At 38.9% G+C, this 16,335-nt stretch overlaps 1 protein-coding gene across 1 annotated transcript in view; it reads right to left on the reverse strand.

Annotated features, from left to right (window-relative positions):
* Positions 1–16,335, reverse strand: part of NEK1 (NIMA related kinase 1) — an 827,448-nt gene that overhangs the window by 650,441 nt on the left and 160,672 nt on the right. The gene's annotated exons all lie outside the window — the stretch shown is intronic.

The following is a 16,335-nucleotide window of genomic DNA, read 5'->3' on the forward strand; positions in this document are numbered from 1 at the left end:
CAAATCTTAATATGATTTGAAAAGATAAAAGGCAGCCACTGTGCTGAATCACCACCTTACAATATAATGAACATTAATGTCTAACTAATACAAGAAATAAAAATATATTTTCTTATATAAAAGCTATTAGGTACTTTTATCATGAATCCTAAGGGAGTGAGAAATGACTAGCACAGGTTGTTTAATCCTGCATTAATTTAGTAATTCACTAGGATGGTTGACTATAGAAATACTTGGATTTGATTTGATAAGGGAGCAAAATGATCCTCCTGCACTGCGAGATCCCTATTGAAATTCTTAAAAGACAAATTTTGCTATAGCCACAAGTGGGGTTCCCTGCATTTCTGTAGAGAAGCCCAGTGCAATATTTCACTGCTTTAAAGTCAGATTTGAGATCAATGAATTTTCTAAGAAACCTGGAAGTCCCAGAGAGATGAGATGTGTCTTTCATAGAAAGTAACGAAACTCTCTGGGATACAAAATTTCACATTGGAGAGAGAAGGTAACTGCAGAACTCCTAGTGCTGATATAAAGGCTCAGTTTGCATCAATTACAAATTAAACAAATGTTTTCATTACAATTTAACTTGCTTTTGTCAATATGTTAGAATATATTACTTTTATGCTAGTTAAAATAATTGTATTGTGAAGTTTGAGCAAACTGCCGCTGCATACAGATGGTCATACAATAAGACCAGCTTGTTTAAAATGTTTACATCCTTTCACAAGAATTGTGAGAGTGCTTTAGGCATATTCTGGGAACTCCCCTGTTTAGGCCAGGGAACTGCACTCTGCCCCTTCCACTTTCTGAAACTGTCAGTTTTAGTTTACAATTGCGCAAATACAAAGTGCAATGTAATTTGTAAAATATACACAAAAATATACAAAGTATAATACTAATTTGTTAAAGTAACACAGAAACTTTCAAAAAACAATCAGAATTTGAATGTAAAGTAATATAAAATACAATGCACAAAGTGTAAGTGTAACAAAACTCTCATAGCATGCAGTGCTATATTGCACTGTGCTTTTCTCTCCTTCATATACAGAAATGAGAGATCTCGCAGTGCTGGAGAGTTCCGCCCCTTTTTCATTTGAGTATTCAGTAAAATCAGCCTCTGTGAAATCTACACTACAACTTTTCTCCAAACTGGGGAATCCTTTGATCATCAAGACCTTTTGTGTGGTATAAAGTTGAGGGGGAGGGAAAATAGGTTATTTAAAGGGATAGTAAACACCAAAATGTTCTTTTATGTTTCAGATAGAACATACAATTTTAAACAACTTTCCAATTTAATTCTATTATCAAATTTTCTTTATTTCTGAAGGGACAGCATTGCACTGCAGGACAGGAAGCTGAAAATATCTATTTAGCCAATCACAAGAGACAGATGTGTGCAGGCACCAATTAGCAGCAGCTCCCACTAGTGTATGATATGTGCGTAATAATTTTTTAACAAAGGATACTAATAGAACGTAGCACATTTGAAAATAGAAGTGAATTTAAAAGTGTCTTAAAATGACATGCTCTATCTGGATCATGCAAGTTTAATTTTGACTTTCCTATCCCTTTAATTAATCATTATACCTTTAAAAACTACAGAGGAATCTAGCAATAAATTAAGATTTGACTGCTATCTATATCATATTTAAGACAATTACATTTCTTCCAGCTTTATTACAGAAATCACAACATTTCCATAATAATTTTCCTCTAAACTTTTTCCTCAAAATTTAAAATGATAGTAAATTGTGGATATAAACAGCCATAGCTCACCACAAGCTGATCACAAGATGTCTATGCGATTTAGGATAATTTCAAATTGAAATCACTTCTACTAAGTTGCATAGGTTTTACTAGTAATTACAATAAATGATGTGATATCAGCTATAGAAAAAAACTATTTCAATTTAATAAAAACATAATTTATGTAAGAACTTACCTGATAAATTCATTTCTTTCATATTAGCAAGAGTCCATGAGCTAGTGACGTATGGGATATACATTCCTACCAGGAGGGGCAAAGTTTCCCAAACCTCAAAATGCCTATAAATACACCCCTCACCACACCCACAATTCAGTTTAACGAATAGCCAAGAAGTGGGGTGATAAAAAAGTGCGAAAGCATATAAAATAAGGAATTGGAATAATTGTGCTTTATACAAAATCATAACCACCACAAAAAAAGGGCGGGCCTCATGGACTCTTGCTAATATGAAAGAAATTAATTTATCAGGTAAGTTCTTACATAAATTATGTTTTCTTTCATGTAATTAGCAAGAGTCCATGAGCTAGTGACGTATGGGATAATGACTACCCAAGAAGTGGATCTTTCCACACAAGAGTCACTAGAGAGGGAGGGATAAAATAAAGACAGCCAATTCCTGCTGAAAATAATCCACACCCAAAATAAAGTTTAACGAAAAACATAAGCAGAAGATTCAAACTGAAACCGCTGCCTGAAGTACTTTTCTACCAAAAACTGCTTCAGAAGAAGAAAATACATCAAAATGGTAGAATTTAGTAAAAGTATGCAAAGAGGACCAAGTCGCTGCTTTGCAGATCTGGTCAACCGAAGCTTCATTCCTAAACGCCCAGGAAGTAGAAACTGACCTAGTAGAATGAGCTGTAATTCTCTGAGGCGGAGTTTTACCCGACTCAACATAGGCAAGATGAATTAAAGATTTCAACCAAGATGCCAAAGAAATGGCAGAAGCTTTCTGGCCTTTTCTAGAACCGGAAAAGATAACAAATAGACTAGAAGTCTTACGAAAAGATTTCGTAGCTTCAACATAATATTTCAAAGCTCTAACAACATCCAAAGAATGCAACGATTTCTCCTTAGAATTCTTAGGATTAGGACATAATGAAGGAACCACAATTTCTCTACTAATGTTGTTCGAATTCACAACTTTAGGTAAAAATTCAAAAGAAGTTCGCAACACCGCCTTATCCTGATGAAAAATCAGAAAAGGAGACTCACAAGAAAGAGCAGATAATTCAGAAACTCTTCTGGCAGAAGAGATTGCCAAAAGGAACAAAACTTTCCAAGAAAGTAATATAACGACCAAAGAATGCATGGGTTCAAAAGGAGGAGCTTTAAGAGCCCCCAGAACCAAATTCAAACTCCAAGGAGGAGAAATTGACTTAATGACAGGTTTTATACGAACCAAAGCTTGTACAAAACAATGAATATCAGGAAGAATAGCAATCTTTCTGTGAAAAAGAACAGAAAGAGCAGAGATTTGTCCTTTCAAAGAACTTGCGGACAAACCCTTATCTAAACCATCCTGAAGGAACTGTAAAATTCTCGGTATTCTAAAAGAATGCCAGGAAAAATGATGAGAAAGACACCAAGAAATATAAGTCTTCCAGACTCTATAATATATCTCTCGAGATACAGATTTACGAGCCTGTAACATAGTATTAATCACAGAGTCAGAGAAACCTCTTTGACCAAGAATCAAGCGTTCAATCTCCATACCTTTAAATTTAAGGATTTCAGATCCTGATGGAAAAAAGGACCTTGTGACAGAAGGTCTGGTCTTAACGGAAGAGTCCACGGTTGGCAAGAGGCCATCCGGACAAGATCCGCATACCAAAACCTGTGAGGCCATGCCGGAGCTACCAGCAGAACAAACAAGCATTCCTTCAGAATCTTGGAGATTACTCTTGGAAGAAGAACTAGAGGCGGAAAGATATAGGCAGGATGATACTTCCAAGGAAGTGATAATGCATCCACTGCCTCCGCCTGAGGATCCCGGGATCTGGACAGATACCTGGGAAGTTTCTTGTTTAGATGGGACGCCATCAGATCTATTTCTGGAAGTTCCCACATTTGAACAATCTGAAGAAATACCTCTGGGTGAAGAGACCATTCGCCCGGATGCAACGTTTGGCGACTGAGATAATCCGCTTCCCAATTGTCTACACCTGGGATATGAACCGCAGAGATTAGACAGGAGCTGGATTCCGCCCAAACCAAAATTCGAGATACTTCTTTCATAGCCAGAGGACTGTGAGTCCCTCCTTGATGATTGATGTATGCCACAGTTGTGACATTGTCTGTCTGAAAACAAATGAACGATTCTCTCTTCAGAAGAGGCCAAAACTGAAGAGCTCTGAAAATTGCACGGAGTTCCAAAATATTGATCGGTAATCTCACCTCCTGAGATTCCCAAACTCCTTGTGCCGTCAGAGATCCCCACACAGCTCCCCAACCTGTGAGACTTGCATCTGTTGAAATTACAGTCCAGGTCGGAAGCACAAAAGAAGCCCCCTGAATTAAACGATGGTGATCTGTCCACCATGTTAGAGAGTGTCGAACAATCGGTTTTAAAGATATTAATTGAGATATCTTCGTGTAATCCTTGCACCATTGCTTCAGCATACAGAGCTGAAGAGGTCGCATGTGAAAACGAGCAAAGGGGATCGCGTCCGATGCAGCAGTCATAAGACCTAGAATTTCCATGCATAAGGCTACCGAAGGGAATGATTGTGACTGAAGGTTTCGACAAGCTGTAATCAACTTTAGACGTCTCTTGTCTGTTAAAGACAGAGTCATGGACACTGAATCCATCTGGAAACCCAGAAAGGTTACCCTTGTCTGAGGAATCAAAGAACTTTTTGGTAAATTAATCCTCCAACCATGATCTTGAAGAAACAACACAAGTCGATTCGTATGAGATTCTGCTAAATGTAAAGACTGAGCAAGTACCAAGATATCGTCCAAATAAGGAAATACCACAATACCCTGTTCTCTGATTACAGACAGCAGGGCACCGAGAACCTTTGTAAAAATTCTTGGAGCTGTAGCTAGGCCAAACGGCAGAGCCACAAACTGGTAATGCTTGTCCAGAAACGAGAATCTCAGAAACTGATAATGATCTGGATGAATCGGAATATGCAGATATGCATCCTGTAAATCTATCGTGGACATATAATTCCCTTGCTGAACAAAAGGTAAGATAGTCCTTACAGTTACCATCTTGAACGTTGGTATCCTTACATAACGATTCAATATTTTTAGATCCAGAACTGGTCTGAAAGAATTCTCCTTCTTTGGTACAATGAAGAGATTTGAATAAAACCCCATCCCCTGTTCCGGAACTGGAACTGGCATAATTACTCCAGTCAACTCTAGATCTGAAACACATTTCAGAAATGCTTGAGCTTTTACTGGATTTACTGGGACACGGGAAAGAAAAAATCTCTTTGCAGGAGGTCTCAACTTGAAACCAATTCTGTACCCTTCTGAAACAATGCTCTGAATCCAAAGATTGTGAACAGAATTGATCCAAATTTCCTTGAAAAAACGTAACCTGCCCCCTACCAGCTGAGCTGGAATGAGGGCCGCACCTTCATGTGGACTTAGAAGCAGGCTTTGCCTTTCTAGCTGGCTTGGATTTATTCCAAACTGGAGATGGTCTCCAAACTGAAACTGCTCCTGAGGATGAAGGATCAGGCTTTTGTTCTTTGTTGAAACGAAAGGAACGAAAACGATTATTAGCCCTGTTTTTACCTTTAGATTTTTTATCCTGTGGTAAAAAAGTTCCTTTCCCACCAGTAACAGTTGAAATAATGGAATCCAACTGAGAACCAAATAATTTGTTACCCTGGAAAGAAATGGAAAGTAAAGTTGATTTAGAAGCCATATCAGCATTCCAAGTTTTAAGCCATAAAGCTCTTCTAGCTAAAATAGCTAGAGACATAAACCTGATATCAACTCTGATAATATCAAAAATGGCATCACAGATAAAATTATTAGCATGTTGAAGAAGAATAATAATATCATGAGAATCACGATGTGTTACTTGTTGCGCTAAAGTTTCCAACCAAAAAGTTGAAGCTGCAGCAACATCAGCCAAAGATATAGCAGGTCTAAGAAGATTACCTGAACACAGATAAGCTTTTCTTAGAAAGGACTCCATTTTCCTATCTAGAGGGTCCTTAAACGAAGTACCATCTGATGTAGGAATAGTAGTACGTTTAGCAAGGGTAGAAATAGCCCCATCAACTTTAGGGATCTTGTCCCAAAATTCTAATCTGTCAGGCGGCACAGGATATAATTGCTTAAAACGTTTAGAAGGAGTAAATGAATTACCCAAATTATCCCATTCTTTGGAAATTACTGCAGAAATAGCATCAGGGACAGGAAAAACTTCTGGAATAACTACAGGAGTTTTAAAAACCTTATTTAAACGTTTAGATTTAGTATCAAGAGGACCAGAATCCTCTATTTCTAAAGCAATTAGGACTTCTTTAAGCAAAGAACGAATAAATTCCATTTTAAATAAATATGAAGATTTATCAGCATCAACCTCTGAGACAGAATCCTCTGAACCAGAGGATTCATCAGAATCAGAATGATGATGTTCAGTTAAAAATTCATCTGTAGGGAGAGAAGTTTTAAAAGATTTTTTATGTTTACTAGAAGGAGAAATAACAGACATAGCCTTCTTTATGGATTCAGAAACAAAATCTCTTATATTATCAGGAACATTCTGCACCTTAGATGTTGAAGGAACTGCAACAGGCAATGGTACTTTACTAAAGGAAATATTATCTGCTTTAACAAGTTTGTCATGACAATCAATACAAACAACAGCTGGAGGAATAGCTACCAAAAGTTTACAGCAGATACACTTAGCTTTGGTAGATTCAGCACTTGACAGCGATTTTCCTGTAGTATCTTCTGACTCAGATGCAACGTGAGACATCTTGCAATATGTAAGAGAAAAAACAACATATATATAAAGCAAAATTGATCAAATTCCTTAAATGACAGTTTCAGGAATGGGAAAAAATGCCAAAGAACAAGCTTCTAGCAACCAGAAGCAATAAAAAATGAGACTTAAATAATGTGGAGACAAGAGTGACGCCCATATTTTTTTGCGCCAAATAAGACGCCCACATTATTTGGCGCCTAAATGCTTTTTGGCGCCAAAAATGACGCCACATCCGGAACGCCGACATTTTTGGCGCAAAATAACGTCAAAAAGTGACGCAACTTCCGGCGACACGTATGACGCCGGAAACGGAAATAGAATTTTTGCGCCAAAAAAGTCCGCGCCAAGAATGACGCAATAAAATGAAGCATTTTCAGCCCCCGCGAGCCTAACAGCCCACAGGGAAAAAGTCAAATTTTAAGGTAAGAAAAATGTTAAATTAAAATGCATTATCCCAAATATGAAACTGACTGTCTGAAAAATAAGGAAAGTTGAACATTCTGAGTCAAGGCAAATAAATGTTTGAATACATATATTTAGAACTTTATAAACAAAGTGCCCAACCATAGCTAGGAGTGTCACAAAAAATAAGACTTACTTACCCCAGGACACTCATCTACATATAGTAGATAGCCAAACCAGTACTGAAACGAGAATCAGCAGAGGTAATGGTATATATAAGAGTATATCGTCGATCTGAAAAGGGAGGTAAGAGATGAATCTCTACGACCGATAACAGAGAACCTATGAAATAGACCCCTTAGAAGGAGATCACTGCATTCAAATAGGCAATACTCCTCACATCCCTCTGACATTCACTGCACGCTGAGAGGAAAACCGGGCTCCAACTTGCTGCGGAGCGCATATCAACGTAGAATCTAGCACAAACTTACTTCACCACCTCCATCGGAGGCAAAGTTTGTAAAACTGAATTGTGGGTGTGGTGAGGGGTGTATTTATAGGCATTTTGAGGTTTGGGAAACTTTGCCCCTCCTGGTAGGAATGTATATCCCATACGTCACTAGCTCATGGACTCTTGCTAATTACATGAAAGAAATATATAATTTTTCTAACAATATTTTATTTCTAACAGAAAGAATGGACTACTATATGCAGCTCGATTGCCATCTGCAGGTCAAAAAAAATACACAACGTAGTAATAGCAAAATTATAAGTTCCTATTTCAGTTCTAATCTTTCAAACAAGTACAAAGCAAAAATAAAATCTATATACACACTTTAGTGAGGGTTTTTGTAATTATCACCAGCTGTTCAGTTTACACCTATATTTTCTTTAAAGGTAATTACCAACAGTACCATAATTGTATATTGTATAAAGGGGGTGGGTAAAGTTTTTTGCAGATATTTAATCACTTCAGTGACATATTTCCCTTTGTTAGAAGCTTCCATGTCTGAATTTAAATAACCTAGCTCTCTACTATTCCTTTACATTGCAGGATACAAACTACTTAATTATTTTGAAAGCAAAATGATTTAAAATTATTAATGTCAAGAAATTCATATTCTACATTTGAATGAACTATTTAAATATAAATAAGGTAAGTTATTTGACATTCTATTCTGTGTGTGTGTGTGTGTCTGTGAAAACAGCACTCTTTGGATTTAACAATACGTGGTTTATTATGTGACGTTTCAGGGTGGTGCATCCCTTCCTCAGACACAAATCCAGTGAAGAAACTGAAATATATATACCCTCAAAAGCAAGACACTCCCCCAAAACAACAACAACCAATCAATTTAAATTGCTAATCAAAGTGTCATAGTGTATTAGCTGTATAGCCTTAAATAATCAGTGTCAAACATATGTTGATATGTAAACAAAACCTAAGATCCACCATAAACGATCCTCTCTTTGCTAAAAGTATTGGCCACTACTCTATACTCATCTTACTTGACCCCTCAGCTGCTTTCGACACAGTTGACCAGCCCCTCCTCCTACAGACCCTTAGCTCTTTTGGAATCTGTGACACTGCTCTTTCTTGGATTCACTCCTATCTTTCTCACAGGTCTTTCTCTGTGTCATTTGCCGGCGACTCCTCCTTTCCAATGCCTCTGTCTGTTGGAGTACCTCAAGTATCTGTTCTGGGTCCTCTACTCTTCTCCATTTATACTTCTTCACTGAGTAAACTTATCAACACATATGGCTTCAAATATCACCTCTATGCTGATGACACTCAGATCTACCTCTCCACCCCTGCTCTCTCTCCCTCTGTCCTCTCTCATGTCAGCGACTGCTTATCTGGAATCTCTTCCAGGATGGCCTCTCACCACCTAAAGATTAACATGTCCAAGACTGAGCTCCTTCTAATCCCCCCTCAAGCTCTACGCCGACTTCTGACTTCTCTATCCCTGTCGACGGCATCACCATTTCCCCATCGCCCCAAGTCCGCTGCCTCAGAAATACACTTGACTCAAAGCTATCCTTCGGCCGTCACATTCAATCGCTTTCTACATCCTGCCACAACCACCTACGCAATATTTCCTTTTCTGAGCGCTAACACCACAAAGCAAATAATCCACTCCCTTGTTATTTCCCGACTTGATTACTGCAATAACCTACTTACTGGCCTTCCTCTTTCCTGCCTCTCCCCCCCCCCCCCCTTCAATCCATCCTAAATGCCTCTGCCAAGCTAATCCACCTTTCCCTTCGCTCTGTATCTGCTTGCACCTCTCTGCGAGTCGCTTCATTGGCTCCCTATTCACAGGGGAATACGATTCAAAATTCTCACCCTTACATATAAAGCACTCACCAATGCCGCTCCCCATTACCTATCCTCTCTAACAAACAAGTATGCTCCAGCCCGCCCACTAGGATCCAACAATGACCCGCTCCTTGCATCTTCAACTATCATCTCTTCCCATGCTAGACTGCAGGACCTACCCTCTGGAACTCTCTCCCTTGTGCTGTCAGGCTTTGCCCTAATCTTTCTTCCTTTAAATGTTCCCTGAAGACGTTTTTGTTCAGATAAGCCTACCACCCAACTCAATAATAAATGAATTTCACTTCCTTCATCTAACTCTGCATTAACATCTTTCTGCAGTCCTCACCTCCTGTTTCTCAACCGCCTACCCTTCTAGATTGTAAGTTCCCACGGGAATAGGGCCCTCAATTCCTCATGTATGTGTTTGTAAATGTTGTCCTGTCTCTTACAAGTTTTATATCATTGTTTTATTTAATTGTACCCATGGACAGCGCTGCGGAATATGTTGGCGCTTCATAAATAAAGTATAATAATTATAAGAAGAAGAAGAAATGTGAATAAAAAAAGTGTCATATTCAGGGATAAACAATGTCCTAAACATAATATACATGTATATTACACAGAAAACGATACTAAACCATAATAGATTTCTCATACATTTTATATTTTACTCATCCTTAATCACTCTTCCCACAAGCAAGTCAGCACGCCAATCCACTCACACTGTGCTGATACGCTAACCAAGCTGCATATGGACAACAAAGGCACAAACATATACATGTATAGGCCATTTCGACAAAATAGCAAATCACACCTCCTAAATCAACATTCAATCATCTTATGAGGTTGGGCTTTGAAAATCAACAAAACCCACCTACTCCGCTTGTAAACTAATGTTATTGTCACAGCTGTGAATTGCTACTATTATAATCGACATCAAAGTAACAAAAGTATGTATATATTAATTCTAAGTACTTTAATAGTTTACATCTCAACACATATTCGATCGCTGGACAACCACATTTTGCATATATCAGTCGTAGTTCGGCTCCATATTCCCTGCCCATCAAGCCGTCAGCAACCAGACAGATACTGAGTGTGTCCGACCACATCATAGAGGGGAAGGCGTCTGATTCAGGCTCACCAAACAAGCTGATCTTAGAGAATTTCATTCTCTCCCATCTGATCCCATCTAGTTTTATCAAAGGGAAGCTCAAAACACCTATCCCAATAGTTGTTACAACTGTTTACATGATAGGTCGTATTTAATTAATTGAATCCATTGAATCTACCCGACTCAGTCTCATAGATCTAACAGATGCTAACTATCATATGCTACATAAAGAGAACCTAAATGTCTACATACACTTACTATCTTACAACAATCATGAAAACAGATATACAAGTTGAAACTACTTTATTCCATAAACCCACCTACAGGAACTCGGTTCTACTAGCAACTAGCTGTCACCCCAGATCCTTAATAAGGGGCATACCTGCAGCACAAATTAAACGAGTGATCCGCAACAATACCAACCCCCAGAAGGCTTCGTAACAATTGGATGCAATGGCTGACAAGTTTATCTGGTGTGGATACGCATATGTGGCAGTGGAATCGGCAAAGAAGAGTGTGGCAAAAATCACTCAGAAAGAACTTTTGGATTCTGGTGGCTCCAAGGATCATCCAAAATAAGCAATGATGGTCACGACCTACCATCCTACCATTGGCTCTATGGGAGGCATAGTCAAAAAACATTGGAACATTTTGAACTCTGATACATCCCTACCTTTCACAGATTGGGAACTCCCATTGGTTGTTTATAAGGAAACATGGATACCAAGGAAGAAAATTGGCTGCTATAGATGCCCTAGTTGCACCACTTGCAGCTCGATGATACAAGCGACTACCTTTCGAAATCCACATACTAATGAAAGATTCACCATTAAATACTATATCTTACTTGCTCTACAAAAATTTTATTATATCTGTTAAAGGGACAGTCTAGTCAAAATTAAACTTTCATGATTCAGATAGGGCATGCAAGTTTAAACAACTTTCCAATTTACTTCTATTATCTAATTTGCTCAATTCTTTAGATATCCTTTGTTGAAGAAATAGCAATGCACATGTGTGAGCCAATCACACAAGGCCTTTATGTGCAGCAACCAATCAGCAGCTACTGAGCATATCTAGATATGCTTTTCAGCAAGTGATATCAAGAGAATGAAGCAAATTAGATAATAGAAGTAAATTAGAAAGTTGTTTAAAATGACATGCTCTTTCTAAATCGTGAAAGAAAAAAATTGGGTTTCATGTCCCTTTAAGCTGCATATGTGCTTGTTTTTACGTTGGGAAGACCACTGATGATTTAAAAAAAAAAATTAATGGCAAATCATAGATATACCATCAGAAAAGACCTACACACAAAACAAACTGATCAACCAGTAGCTAGACATATTTTGGATTAGAATCATACAGTGAAAGATATGAGTTTTTTACTCATAGATCACGTCGTCGTCGTCCCCCCCCCCCCCTGAGGCAAGGGGGTGATAGAAATCGCAAACTAATTCAAATTGAAGCTGGTTGTACACATTGCTTAGGAACTCTACAGCCTAATGGACTTAATGCCAGTATTAACTGGCACTGTTTTTTATGATTTGACCAAGACTTGGGTTGTTTTCATTTTATTTTTAGGATTTTTATATTTTTCAATTGTTCGAATAGTTTCTCTATATATTTTTTCTATATTTTTTGACTGCCTTTTTATTCTATTTCTCATGTTTATTTTTTTATCAGTCTTCTCCTTTCTCCTTCTTCTTCCTCTTTTTTCTCCCATTCTTTCTTTTTGTGTTTTTCTTTACTTCTATCTTTACATTGTCTTTTGATGATACATTTCCTAATGAACAGCCTATTACCCTGGTGTTAAATGATGAGCATGATACAATATGAAGTTACTAAGGCTGGACACTACAAATTTAATATTGAGATTGTTGAGAGGTTGTTAGATAGTAGGTGTATCTAGACATTTAGATTTTCTTTATGTGGCGGATGATCTATGTTAGATCTATGACACTGAGTCAGGTCGTATTAAATTAATTGAATCTATTGAATCGATCTCCTCTAATGAGCAAATTTAGACTATTTTTGGTAGTTATATTTTGCATGTTTTTAACACAGCTATGGATACTACGTAGAGATGATTCTGTATATTTTATCCACCTTATCAGTGACAACTATTGAGATAGGTGTGTTCTGATTCCATCTAGTTTTATCAAAGGGAAGCTCAAGGGAGAGAATGAAATTTGCTAATAGCTTGTTTGGTGAGCCTGAACCAGACCCCTCCCCCTCTATGGTGTGGTTGCTGACGGCTTGATGGGCAGGGAATAGGGAACTGAACTACGACAGAAATATGCACAATGTGGTTGTCCAGCGATTGAGTACAAGTCAGTATGTGTTGAGATGTAAACTATCAAATTACTTAATATTAGAAGTTAGAATGTATATACATACTTTTGTTACTTTGATGTTGATATAATAATAACGAACCACAGCTGTGACAAGTGGAGTAAGCGGGTTTTATTGATATTCAAACCCCAATCATAAGATGATTGAATGTTTATTAAGGAGGTGTGATAAGTATTTTGTCGAAACGCTCTATACGTTTATATATGTTTTTGCATTTGGGATTGGAGAACTATACATCTTCCCCTTTGATATACTATTTTAAGCACATTTATGGTGGATCTTAGGTTTAGTTTACATATGAACATATGTTTGACACTGACTATTTAAGGATATACAGCTGATACAGTATGAAAAGGAAATGTATTCTTACCTGATAAATTTGTTTCTTTTACGATACTTTGAGTCCACAGATTTCATCCTTACTTATCGCCTCCTGGTCAGCAGGAGGAGGCAAAGAGCACCACATCAGAGCTGTATATATAGCTCCCTTCCCTCCCACTCCAGTCATTCAACCGAAGTTAAGAAGAGAAAGGAAAAGCCAAGGTGCAGAGGTGACTGAAGTTTAACAAAATTAAGACCTGTTATATAAAAACTGGGTGGGCCGTGGACTCATCGTATCGTAAAAGAAACAAATTTATCAGGTAAGAATAAATTTCCTTTTCTTTTACAAGATACAATGAGTCCACGGATTTCATCCTTACTTGTGGGATACAATACCAAAGCTATAGGACACGGATGAAACAGGAGGGACAAGACAGGGAACCTAAACGGAAGGCACCACTGCTTGAAGAACTTTCCTCCCAAAAACAGCCTCAGACGAGGCAAAAGTATCGAATTTGTAAAATTTGGAAAAAGTGCTTTGCAAATCTGTTCAACAGAAGCATCATTCTTGAATGCCCATGAGGAAGCCACAGCCCTAGTGGAATGAGCCGTAATTCGTTCAGGAGGCAACTGTCCAGCAGTCTCATATGCAAAACGGATGATACTCTTCAACCAAAAAGAAAGAGGTAGCCGTAGCTTTCTGACCCCTACGTTTCCCCGAAAAAACGACAAACAAAGAAGACGATTGACGAAAATCCTTAGTCGCCTGCAAGTAGAACTTCAAGGCACAGACCACGTCCAAATTAAGTAACAGCCGCTCCTTCTTAGAAGAAGTATCAGGACACAAGGAAGGAACAACAATTTCCTGATTAATATTTTTATTAGAAACAACCTTAGGAAGGAAACCAGGTTTGGTATGTAACACTACCTTATCTGAATGGAAAATAAGATAAGGAGAATCACATTGTAATGCCGAAAGCTCAGAAACTCTGCGAGCAGACGAAATAGCAACCAAAAATAAAACTTTCCAAGATAACAACTTAATATCTATGGAATGCATAGGTTCAAACTGAACCCCTTGAAGAACATTAAGAACTAAATTCAAACTCCAAGGAGGAGCAATTGGTCTAAACACAGGGCTGATTCTAGTCAGAGCCTAACAAAAAGATTGAACATCTGTAACATCTGCGAGACGCTTGTGTAGCAAAATAGACAAAGCAGAAATCTGTCCCTTTAAGGAACTTGCTGACAACCCTCTCTACAATCCTTCTTGGAGAAAAGACAAAATCCTGGGAATCCCAACCCTACTCCATGAGTAGCCCTTGGATTCACACCAATAAAGATATTTACGCCATATCTTATGGTAAATCTTTCTAGTAACAGGCTTACGTGCCTGAATCAAGGTATCAATGACCGAATCAGAGAACCCTCGCTTAGATAAAATCAAGCGTTCAATCTCCAAGCAGTTAGTTGCAGAGAAACTAGATTCGGATGATGGAAGGGTCCCTGAATGAGAAGGTCTTTCCTCAATGGAAGCTTCCATGGTGGCTGAGATGACATGTCCACCAGATCGGCATACCAAGTCCTGCGAGGCCACGCAGGAGCGATGAGGATCACCGAAGCCCTCTCCTGTTTGACTCGAGCAATCACCCGGGGGAAGGAGAGCAAACGGAGGGAACACATAAGCTAGGTTGAATGACCAAGGCACTGCCAAGGTATCTATCAGCTCGGCCTGAGGATCCCTGGACCTGGACCCGTATCTCTGAAGTTTGGCATTCTGATGAGACGCCATCAGATCCAACTCCGGCATGCCCCATCTGAGAATCAGGTTGGCAAATACCTCCGGATGAAGTTCCCATTCCCCGGATGAAAAGTCTGTCTGCTCATAAAATCCGCTTCCCAGTTTTCCACACCTGGGATGTGGATCACCGACAGATAACAAGAGTGAGCCTCCGCCCACTGAATTATCTTGGCTACTTCTGTCATCTCTAAGGAACTCCTTGTTCCCCCCTGATGATTGATGTAAGCTACAGTCGTAATGTTGTCCGACTGGAATCTGATGAATTTGGCCGAAGCCAACTGAGGCCAAGCCTGAAGAGCATTGAATATTGCCCTCAACTCCAGGAAATTGATGGGAAGTAGAGACTCTGATCAAGTCCACATACCCTGAGCCCTCAGGGAGTTCCAGACTGCTCCCCATCCTATCAGACTGGCATCCATTGTCACAATCACCCATGAGGGTCTGCGGAAGCATGTCCCTTGGGACAGATGATCCGGCGACAACCACCATAGAATAGAGTCCCTTGTCTCCTGATCTAGATCTATTTGGGGAGACAAATTTGCATAATCTCCATTCCATTGTCTGAGCATGCTCAGTTGTAGAGGTCTGAGATGAAAACGAGCAAACGGAATGATGTCCATTGCAGCTACCATCAATCCAATTGCTTCCATGCACTGAGCCACTGACGGCCGAGGATTGGACTGAAGAGTTCGGCAGGTATTCAGAATCTTTAACTTTCTGACGTCCGTCAAAAAGATCTTCATGGACAGAGAGTCAATTAGAGTTCCCAAGAAAGGAACCCTGGTCTGTGGAACCAACAAACTAGATTTTTTTTTTTTTCTAGATTCACTTTCCATCCGTGAGTCCTTAGAAAAGACAGAACAATGTCGGTATGAGACTTTGTTAGCTGATAAGATGACGCCTGGATCAGAATATCGTCCAGATAAGGCGCCACTGCAATGCCCCGCGGCCAGACTGAAAGGAAGAGCCACAAACTGAAAATGTTTGTCCAGAAAGGCAAAACAGAGAAACTTGTGATGATCTTTGTGGATAGGAACATGTAGATATGCATCCTTTAGATCCACGGTAGTCATAAATTGACCCTCCTGGATCAATGGAAGAATGGTACGAATAGTTTCCATCTTGAAAGATGGAACCCTGAGAAACTTGTTTAGACTTTTGAGATATAAAATGGGTCGGAATGTTCCCTCCTTTTTGGGAACTACAAACAGATTTGAATAAAACCCCTGTCCCTGTGACGGAACGGGACATATTACTCCCATGGAAAAGAGGTATCCTACAAAACGTAAGAACGCCT

This window comes from Bombina bombina, chromosome 2, assembly GCF_027579735.1.
Source record: "Bombina bombina isolate aBomBom1 chromosome 2, aBomBom1.pri, whole genome shotgun sequence".
Classification (NCBI taxonomy): domain Eukaryota; kingdom Metazoa; phylum Chordata; class Amphibia; order Anura; family Bombinatoridae; genus Bombina; species Bombina bombina.